We start from the raw sequence: 11,281 nt of genomic DNA on the forward strand, positions 1-11,281 counted from the left end.
GAGCTCCCAGACAGATACATAAATCTGGAAGAAAAGCTGGATTATGGTCAGTAGAGAAAAACTGGAAGAGAAGAAGTGGGAGAGGTAGAGAAGGCAGTTACCAGAGTTGTAATAAAGTCAAGCTGTATTAATGGAGGCTCATTGCCAACTGCTGCCTTTGCAACAGGTTTGTTCTTGCCAGTCCTGAGTACTGTGTCTGGGCCTGGAGAGTCTTCAGAGGATAACAGATGGTCAGGTTGGAAGGAAGGAATGAACAATAAATAGGGGAATGAAGAGGCAGTGGAACACAATGAACACACTCCAGTAGCCTCTTCCTGAGAGCTTATGACCCACTTGGCCTCACTTCATTTGTGTCTGTGCCATGAATGTCTAAGCTCAGCTCACGTGTGACTCTGCCTGACGTGTGCAGCTCATCCACCTCAGGACCCAGTTCTGGTCACTAGATTCCTATTGCCGGCCAAAACCCTCCTGCCCATTTTGACTTCATTCAGATTGAAAAACTGGTCTGCTTTGTTTGCATGTGTGGGTGTCATTTTCTGTTAGTTTTCCTGTACTTCAGTCTACTCAGGACTTTCTTGGCTTTTGCTTGTCCCTCTGCCGTAGAATGGAATCCTGACTCTGAGTACTGAGCAATTAGGTGTGAAATTCTACTGCCAAAGTAGTTCTATTTGCTGTAATTAGATGTCAAATAACAATAAAGTATTATTCAGCATTGTACATTTTGGTAAATTCAAGTTAAATTCAAGTTCAAAGTACTAGTTCGATTCTTTTGAAAGAAATAAAAGAACTATATTAATTTATCCTAGGAATGATGAACATTCAGAAACCATATAATATTTGACAAAATTCAGTCAATTATTTCAAGGGAGATGAAGGGTAAAATTATTTACCATCTTTGTATCCAGGATTCCCGTAAATGTGATTATGATAATAGGGAAATAGCTAACAGACTCAGCTGGATCCCACAAGGGCCAGGGAGACTTGTATATATTAAAGAAATTAATAAATTTTCAGAATAAGTTGATATTGGAAGAACCCCTTGCCCCTAATACAGACACACGGATCAACTCTAACAATGGAAGATTGGGATGCACTATCAGTTTAGAAATTGACAGGAAAATCTCCACACTGTAGAAGTAAAGAAATGGAAAATGTGAGGCAATGAGTAGTGAGCAGGAGCAGAAGCCAATACCTCAGAGTGACTATGGGTTTACCACACACAAACTAGTTTGCTAAGGACTCGTTTGCTTTGTACCTGCTGCTTCAATAATTCAAACAATGTCCCCTTCTTATTCTCAAAGTGCCCTGATTTGGATGCTAAGTTATAAGGTCCTCCCAGCTAATGGATATGTTGAAACTAGACATTATGCTTGAGACGAGGGTACTGGGATTCTGAGAAACATGAATGAAGCATGTCATAGCCAAAAGACCTACCTGTAAACTTCCTGCATATAACCAGGAGTCATAAGGAGCAGACCTTTCCACGAAACGGAAAAACTATAGCTACTGATCCTCCTTCGGAGACTGCAGGGAAGCTGGGTGGTAAAGGAGTCACCCAAGGAATCTAGCACCTCAGCCTGTGGGGAGCAGTCGAGTCAAACTTCATTCTGTTTGGCTCAAATGATCCCCAACCAAGATATTTGCACTAAAACTCATCTAGATATGGTAGACCTCCATCCAGTCTTCTAAGCAGAAGCAAATGTGAAACTGGGCTGTGGTATCTACAACCCGAGTGTGCAGCATAGGCCCCCACCAAATTGACCCCCGCTGGAGATGTGTTTAAAACTTGACATTGTATCTTCTTGAGGAAATCAATCACCGGAAAGAGTATCAGTGGACACAACAAATAATTTGCACAACAAGGACTAAAAAAAAGGATACAATCAAGTCTGCACGACAGATACTCTGACATATTTATAAAGACAGATACTCTGACATATTTATAAAGAAGGAGAAAATATAAATCACAACGAAAGGAGACAGTACATTAAATAAGAGCAGACAAATTTGTAAATAAGCCAAACAGAATCTTTCTGCAATAAAATATATATTCTTCATCAAGAAAAGAGTGGAGAGATCTCAAAGGTCTTTATTTAATTAGTTTATGTAATGTTTCCGTGTCTTTTGTGAGTTAACTCTGGAGATTAAATCTTGCATGTGTAGTGATTTTAAACAGGGAAGGAAATTGATCCTCCTGCCCTCACTGGAATTGCTCATAGAAGCTAGATGTGTTTTACATACTTTTACAGAAATTGATTCCAAACTCTAGTTCTGAGCTCTGGATGCCACACTAAATTTCTAGCATACTTAGCATGAGTTTTTATGGCCTTCTATTATGGTTCTTAATGACAAAACGCAAATAAGCACATTCCTTGGCCACCTTCCAAAAGAACAACCCTATCAAAGATTCTAGTCATAGAAATGTAATGGGCAGTTAAACAGCCGAAAAAATGATTAATTTAACTATGTTATGACTTCTACATATTCTACCATAAAATTTAGAAATAACTATGTGTTCACATTTATGGTTAAAGCTATTATTTCTGGGATTTATAGTAATCTGTTTTAAGATTGAGAACAAGGACAAATATATAGTTATTTGAGTAATATTACATATCTGATGATATCATTATTATATAGAGATTGTCTTATTTTAAAATAAGTTTATAATTATTAAATGCCTTAGGATGCCAGGTTTGCAATTCCTCTTATTGTTAAAACATATCAAGAAGAAATTATATAATGGTGGAAACTCAACTGTTCTTTCCAAGTGATCTAATCTGTGATGTATTTGACATTATAGTTCTTTCTTTCAAATCTATAGGAAATAAATGCAAAATAGCAGTGGATGTTCAATAGAAGTGAGAGTCTTCAAATAAGTCACTGTTAAGTGTCAGCAACTCGAAAGATTCTGAGATCCATACAGACAAAAGAACTGCTATATCTTGAAACACTTTTTATTAACCCAGGAAGCCAAAGAGTCTCAAAAAATAGAAAAGAATAAAGTTAGGAGCAAAATAACAAAAATCTATTTTAAAGTAAAAAATAATGTCAGTGTCCTTGTGAAATTATCCTATTTGGTGGCATACATTGAAATTCTAAAGCCTCTGGAGGGAAATGTCAGAAATGGGTCCCTTTCCAGAAATAACTTTGCCAGGCATTTTAGATTTTTCTCTGATTTAATGAGCAAAGAGTTATTGAAGAGGATGATTAGCTAGGAACAACTTATATTTGTAGATTAGATTAGAAACAAATTATATTTGTTCTAAGCCTTTTTTATGTATAAAACTGATTAAGGGGGTGGCACCTGGGTGGCTCAGTGGGTTAAAGCCTCTGCCTTCAGCTCAGGTCATGATCCCAAAGTCCTGGGATTGAGCCCCGCATTGGGCCCTCTGTTTAGCAGGGAGCCAGCTTCCCCCTCCCTCTCTCTCTGCCTGCCTCTCTGCCTACTTGTGACCTCTGTCTGTCAAATAAATAAATAAATAAAATCTTAAAGAAAAACAACTGATTAAGGGAAGGTAATGTACTTTGTAAGATGCTGATTGGATCAGTTTGTATCAACAAAATATCAATATTTAAATTAAATAAATAAGTGATCTATTAAAAAACTAAACCAATCCCTTTTTATCCAGTCAATATTCTTCATAACCTTGCTAATAAAGCTTAGCTACTGTCATCATCCAAATAGAATCTCCCAATCGAACTAAGTTGGCTCTCCCCCCACCCAAAGATTTATTTATTTGAGAGAGAGAGAGAGAGAGAGAGAGAGAAAGAGAGAGAGCAAGCATGAGAGGTAGGGGTGGGGGTGGGATAAGGGGAGAGGGAGAATTTCAAGTCAACTGTACACTGAGTGTGGAGACTGACTTTGGGCTTGATCTCATGACTCTGAGATCATGACCTGAGCTGAAATCAAGAGTCAGATGCTTTAACCAACTGAGCCATCAGATGCCCTCTAAATTGACTCTTACTTGAAATAACAGCTAAAACTAGTATATCAAAGTAAATTAATGAATTGAGTTAAATTGTCCCCAGATTTAATATTATTCTGAGATATTAAAAAGCCACATTCAGTGCAGCAAATTAAATTCTGACTGTTTTCTTATGAATCTGAGAGGCTGAATATGCAAACAGATGATGATCAGACCATATATAAAAACAAAACGTTGACCCACAACCTGCAGCAACCTGCTCAGGAATCCAACTTCTTTATCTACAATCAACAGCCCAGGAAGCCAGCTTGCTCAGTCAGTCTTACAGGAAGCTGAACGGCTACCTCTGGTAACAAGCCAGAAAGCTAAACTACAACTTCTGTAATAATTGGTTCCAACTTCTGTAATAATTGGGTCCAACTGTCCAAGATTTGCTAAATAACTGGTAGGTCCCCAATTTTTTCTCCGTTTTCCTGACTTAGTACCCAACAGATATGCACCCCAAACCAATCACATGGGATGCCTACTTCTAGTTGGCCAGCCTACAACTATCCCTTGCCAGTAGCCTCCAATCAGGGCCTTCCTGAGAACTTCCCCTCCCACTAAAAGCTTTCCCACTCATCTGCTTGCCTTTGAGTGTCTGCCAAAATGCCAGTGATGGTGGCTGACTCCATTCTACAGCAAGCTCAGAAAAGAAATAGCCTGTGCTTTTCTCATCTGATGAGTCTTCATTTATTTCCACAAATAGAAAATATTGCTAAGTTGACTACTTCATAAAAAGTTAGTAACTAACAATTACTGAGCTCTTATCATGAGCCCTGCACTGTATTAAATGTTTTACACAGATTATCTAATTTCATGGTAAATATAACAATGACTTCTGAAGTTGGTACTGTTAATGATATTCATTTTACAGAAGGAGGAGCTGAGGCTGAAAGATGTTTAATAACTTGTTTAACACATAGGTAATAAGCAACTAAGCAAGGATTAAAATAAGGACAGTCTGATTCTATGGAGGATAACATTTAACCACTATACTAAATTCAACTTTTGAAATGTGGAGGTTGGTGCATATTTTAACCGCTTTCATAATAAAATAGAAAGCAACACAAACTTAATGTTGTGTTTTGATCTCACCTCTAGTAATAAAACATTGTATGACAGAAGAGGAAGAGAACTTGGAATTCATTTATAACAAATGCCTTTTACAGATTATATAAGTGAGTCTCAGAGGGGTGAAGCTTACTTGCTCAATATTATATACCTACTTAACAGACAAGACTAAAGCCCAGGTTTTCTGACTCCCAGCTTAGATTTCCAGCATGCTTCACTGGAAGACAGAACTTATGCTTGGGTAGATTTACAACTCCATAAAGACATTATGTAACATGTTCCAAACACAAATTATTGTAACATGACTAAACACATATCTTTTTATGGAGATAATGAGCTAACTGATATTTAAGAGGCCACTGAAGTTTTGCAAATATTTGAGTTTTAACTCTGCATTAGGCACTGTTCCAGACACTTAAATTTCATTTGTGAACAAAATGGAAAAAACCCTATCTTATTGGTTTCCATTCTAATGGGAGCAAATAAACATTGCACAGTGGATACGCTAAGCAGGCAAATTACATAATATGTTAGAAGGTAATAAGTGCTATGATAAAAAAGTAAAGTAGAGTAAGGTGAGATTGGGAGTACCAACCCGGGACAAGGAGGGCAGATTACAATTTTAAACAGGGTGATCAGAGTCAGGCTCATTGAGAAAGTGATACTTGAGTCAGTGACTCTGAGGAGGGGAGGGAGTTAGCCATGGGGATATGGTGGAAGAGTGTTCCAGACAAAGGGAACAGCCAATGAAAAATCCTAAGGAGAGATTGCTCTGCTATGTTTGGAAAGAACAGCATATGGGGCACTAGGACTAAAAGGTGAGATGAGAACTGTAAACTCGTATGTGTATGTAGGGGGCTTTTGACCAATAAATTAACTTTATTCATGAAATATAAGCGACACGTTTTCTGTTTACACTGTAACTATGTATCATAAAGTCAAAGAAGTGAGTGCAGCTCTTTCTCAGACTCCTATGAATATCAGAATGAAAAGTGGTTTGAAGCTCTCAGGCTTTGCCAGTTTGATCAATTTTGCACACATTGCTCGTGAATTCAGTGTTCATGATCTGAATCAGGCGCCTGAAGCCCTGTCACCAGAGACTTTTCACTTAATCAGTGGTAGAGAAGGGGCTCTACCTGGGCATTGTTGCCTAAATGGTTCTCAGTGATTCTAAGATGCAGTCATGCTTGAAAAGCGCTAATCTGCTGTCTGAGACGAGAAGGCTTTTCTCACTCCTGCTCTCGGCGAGTCGTCCCAGTACGCTCACCATGCCTGCTGCTCCAGCTCACATCAGTTCGCAACTCCAAAACCACAAGTCACTTCCACAGAAATCCCGGGACTTCGCCCAGCCACCCCACTGGTGGAGAGAGGTAGGACAGGCACCTTCCTCCTTGGCTGCCTCATCCCCTGGCTCCCCACAACACCAACAAACAACACCGGGTATGGGTGTCAGATGACTGAAAATTCTGGCATTTCAAATTTCGGCATTGTCATGGTAGAAAATATTCTGTGTCCCCAGATCTTCTGTTTAATTCCTGTGCCTGGCACATTTTTTGGTACACAACAAATACTTGTCATGTAAATGAATGGATCAGTTTAAGTGGGCTGAACACAAAGCAGTGAGCCCCCAACCCATCCTTGCCCAAGCCTCCCAATCTTGCTCCCCAGAGGCAGTCACATTTAGCTCATTGGTATCCTCCTATTTCTATGCCCCTAATTCTGGACATAATCAGTGTTAGGTCTTGCATACTCACTTCCTGCCAATACAAGTAAGGATTTCTTAAACCACCTCAAATTTTCCCTCCCTGTAATACCTAATAAACTGTACCACTAGTGTTAGCTTTTCCATTAATCACCTTTGTGATGCTAAATAATAATCTTAAAATGGTATTTCTTTTCAAATTATAAGCGGTATTATAAGTCTCAATCACCTTGTCAAATAAGAATATTGTGTTCCATACCTTCCTCTTTTTCTCTTTCCATTATCAGACTTAGCATTTAAAATATGTTTTGTTAACAATAGGTAAGAGATTCTTGCTTCATCTACCGATGAGGCGTAAATTTGAAAATCAGTAAACAACTCCTTTTTGTTTACTCTGTTTTTTGTTACCCCAGTAAATAAAACAAAATCAGTAAACAACTCCTGCCCACATGACTTACATTCTGTGACTATGCCATACTCGTTTTTTGTATACTTTCAGTCACACACGCCCAGCCCAGCTTGACTTCTAATTGCCTTTTTACTTTTACTTAAATGGTCTGCCTTCGTGGCATCATTAGAATAGGCTCTTCTGACACTTGCAGGATACTGTCACATACAAGGACTCTCTTCTTTCCATAGGCAGTTCTCTTGCAGCCCTGAGGTCTCCTTTCAATCTGGACTGGGGTCGGGGGAGCTGTCAGGCCTGCTGCTCCACTGTCCTCCTGGGACTTGCCTTCATTGCTTTTCTGAGTTGGTCCTATTGTTCCTACAACCAACCTGCTCCAATTTCTTGGATAATTCCCTTGTTTTGCCAGCCCACATTCTCAAGTAACATCCTAAAAAAGAGTATTTGGCAGAGGAAGCTTTCTCAGTTCATGTTTTTCTTTTTCATTCTGCCCCCACATTATATTGATAGTTTGGCTTGGTTTAGAATTCCAAGTTCAAAATCCTTTTTCTTTCCTTTTTTTTTTTTTTTTTAAGATTTTATTTACTTATTTGACAGAGAGAGATACAGTAAGAGAGGGAAAACAAGCAGGGGAACTAGGAGAGGGAAAGTAGGTTTCCCGCTGAGCAGGGAGCCTGATGCGGGGCTTGATCCCAGGACCCTGGGATCATGACCCGAGCTGAAGGCAGACACATAACAGCTGAGCCACCCTCATGCCCCCCAAATCCTTTTTCCATAGAATTTTCAGGCTTGCTTATCTCCTGATATCCAGTCCCGTTGATGGGAAGCTAGCCTATTGCCATCCAGATTCTCATTTCTTTATGGAGGGCCTATTTTGCTCTCTGGAAGCTTTTAGAATCTTTTTAATTCTTCTTATCCTTACATTCTAGTATATGCCTCCATGCAGACTTTTTCTTTTTCCTTCATAGGATTCAGTAGGTCTTATCCATTTGCAGACCCATGTCTCCCTTTAGTTCAGAACTTTTATTTTTCTTGCAAATTTCCTCCAACCATCTTTTCTGTCCTCACTTTCTGGATATTCTATTTTAATATGGAAACCTTGATTAGTTCTGTATGACTTCTCGTTTTGGTCACACTGCCTACTGCTCTCTATTTTCTACTTTTCTTTTTTCTTATCTTGTAGTGCAAAAAGAGTCCATAAGTTGATCTTACAGGCAGTGAGACAGATTCATGTTTGACCCTTCCATTTAATTAAAGGCTTATCCAACATCAGCCCTGCTGGTTTACTGGATGAGTGCTACCTACGATGCTACGTGCTTATCCCCACTACAAACTAAGATCTGTTCTCAGAGCTGTGGTATATAACCATGACAAGAAAAACTAAGTTTCAGGGCACCTCGGTGGCTCAGTTGCTTAAGCGACTGCCTTTGGCTCAGGTCATGATCCTGGAGTCCCAGGATTGAGTCCCTTATCCAGCTCTCTGCTCAGCAGCAAGTCTGCTTCTCCTGCTGACATCTCTTCTCTTGTGCTTTTTCTCTAATAAATAAATAAATAAATAAAATCTTTAAGAAAGAAAGATAAACTAAGTTCCTTTGTATATAGAGGGAGGCAGACAATAAATAAAGTATTGCAATGTCAGGTACAGTTCTGGAATCAGTAGCTATAGCTAAAGCAGCCAGTTTGGCAGGCATCTTTGCCATAGATAGGCAGCAGCTCCCTTGGAGGTTTGCCCTTTCATTGTGACTATGAGTATTTTTTTCTCAGGTTCTACCTCTATGGTCTTCAGTCTACCTATAATTCTGCAATATGTTAATACCCTTTAAGAAATTCCTTTTATTCTTAATTTAGCTAGAGTGAATTCATGAGTTCCATTCTTTGCAACAGACTGGTACAAAATTCACAAAAATAAATTGTATTTTTAGCAAGCAGCCTCTTTGGTATTTTTCTCTGTCCTACGTTCAAACTGCAGGAACAAACTTACTCTTAAATCTCTAGCACCAGCTTCTGTCCCCAGTTTCCTATGTAGCCAAGAAAGCATTCATATTATGCCATCAAAATAGATAATTGAATTGATAAGAATTCCAAACTGAAAGCGCAACAGAGGTATCCACTGCACCGAAAAGTATTGGTAGGTTTGAGGATAAGAAATCTGAAAGATATCTGAGCTTCCCAGGGCTTCCATAGAGGAGAAACTGATTTTTTTTAGAAAGTTTTCTGGAACACTCTAAAACTGAATATTATACTACCAAACTCTTGCATGGGACGATCTATTGGTAGATAACCTAGTTTATGAAATGCAGTGGTTTATTTTGAATATTTTACATTAAAATTTTTCCTTTGTGTCTAGGAAATGCAAAGACATACTGTCTTAGTAAGGTTGGGCTGCCAGAGTAAGATGCCATAAACCGAGCAGCTTAAACATCAGACATTTTTCACAATTCTGGAGACTGGGAAGACTGAAATCGAGGTGGATGCCAGTGTGGTTCCTGGTAGGAGCTCTTCCTGGCTTTTCACCCTCTCCTGGCAGAAAAAATTAAGCTCCTCTTCTTATAAGGTAAAGCCCTTCTGGATTAGAGTCCCATACTTAAAACTTCTTTACAGACCCTATTTCAACATATAGCCACACTGGGGGTTAGGGCTTCAACAAACGAATTTGGCAAAGGACACAGTTCAACCCATACTTTCTAGATTTCTGCTTTAGAAAATGTAAATTATTTTACAATATTATTATTGGTAATAATGAAAACTTACATTTCTTCAGGGAGTAACATGAGCCAGACACTATGATAAGTGCTTTGGAAGCATTTTCTTTTTTTTTTTTTTTTTTTAAATTTATTTATTTGTCATAGAGAGAGAAGCGAGAGCAAGCACAGGCAGAGGCAGAGGGAGAAGCAGGCTCCCTGCCCAGGCGTCCCTGGAAGCATTTTCTTATTTAATCCTTACAACCAATGAAGTAAGTTCTTAATAGATGAGGAATCAAAGCCCAGCGATGCAAAGTAACTTGTCCAAGATTAACACAGCTGGCACAGTAAAGAGTCCAACAGACAGTCCCTTTAGCCACTTTGTTACAATTAAATGTATGACATACCGGACATATGAACACATGATATACCAGTAAGAAGAGTTGCTCAGTAAGGATTCTATAATCAGGTTAACTAACGCTGGGAGCCCAGAAGGTATTGTGGAGTTGCAAGGCTGCTGGTGTGAGTTAAGTGGCACCCTGTATGTGCTAGGGTGGGCACTGAAACGTCAACTGAGGTTCTACTATGCAGGTGAGGGAGTATTGGATTACATACTAATTTACATTCTCACCACCTGTATCTGAGTCTGCTGCCCCACAAGCTCACCTACAATTTATATTTATTTTTTATTATAAAACCTGTATTTTTATATTCAAATAAGACCACACCTACAATTCAAAATAAAAGTACAAAAACTGGTTGACTCCTGGGTGGCTCAGTTGGTTAAACATCGGCCTTTGGCTCAGGTCATGATCCCAGGGTCCTGGGATAGAGTCCTGAGTCAGGCTCCCTGCTCAGCACAGAGCCTGTTTCTTCCTCTAACCCCCCTGCACTCGTGCTCTCTCTGACAAATAAATAAATATATAAATAAAATCTTAGAAAAACAAAAACAAAACCAAAAACTCTGACGTGGTCCATTACTTGTAAGAAAAGTCCTCTATGTAGTTACTGTGGTCAGATTTAATCATAAACCATTATATAGTGTAAATCATGATAGTAAGGTCACAAGGCTTAAATACAAACCAGATTAAGCCTAAAATTTGATATGCCCACTTTACTATTTGATCTGAAATACTTCAAGAAAACTCAAAGTAAAAACAAAGCCATAAAGGAAAAATTACAGAAAGCACTTATAAACATTCTTACAGCTTAAATATTTCAATTCTCTGGGATTGGCATACATTTTAGGAATTTAGGTCCTTTAAAAGGATGTTATAACTATTAACAGAAAAGAAACTTCATGCTTCACTGTTTGAGACATTAAATGGGACGAACGTGTCAGATTGTCAATAAGATGGAAAAAACAGATTTTCTTTTAATAATCTTGGAGGGAAGCTGAGTCCTTCAATTTTCTGTTAAGCTCTACAGAATCTAAAATCCCCGCTACGAG

This window comes from Mustela erminea, chromosome 16 (genome assembly GCF_009829155.1).
Source record: "Mustela erminea isolate mMusErm1 chromosome 16, mMusErm1.Pri, whole genome shotgun sequence".
NCBI classification, from domain to species: domain Eukaryota; kingdom Metazoa; phylum Chordata; class Mammalia; order Carnivora; family Mustelidae; genus Mustela; species Mustela erminea.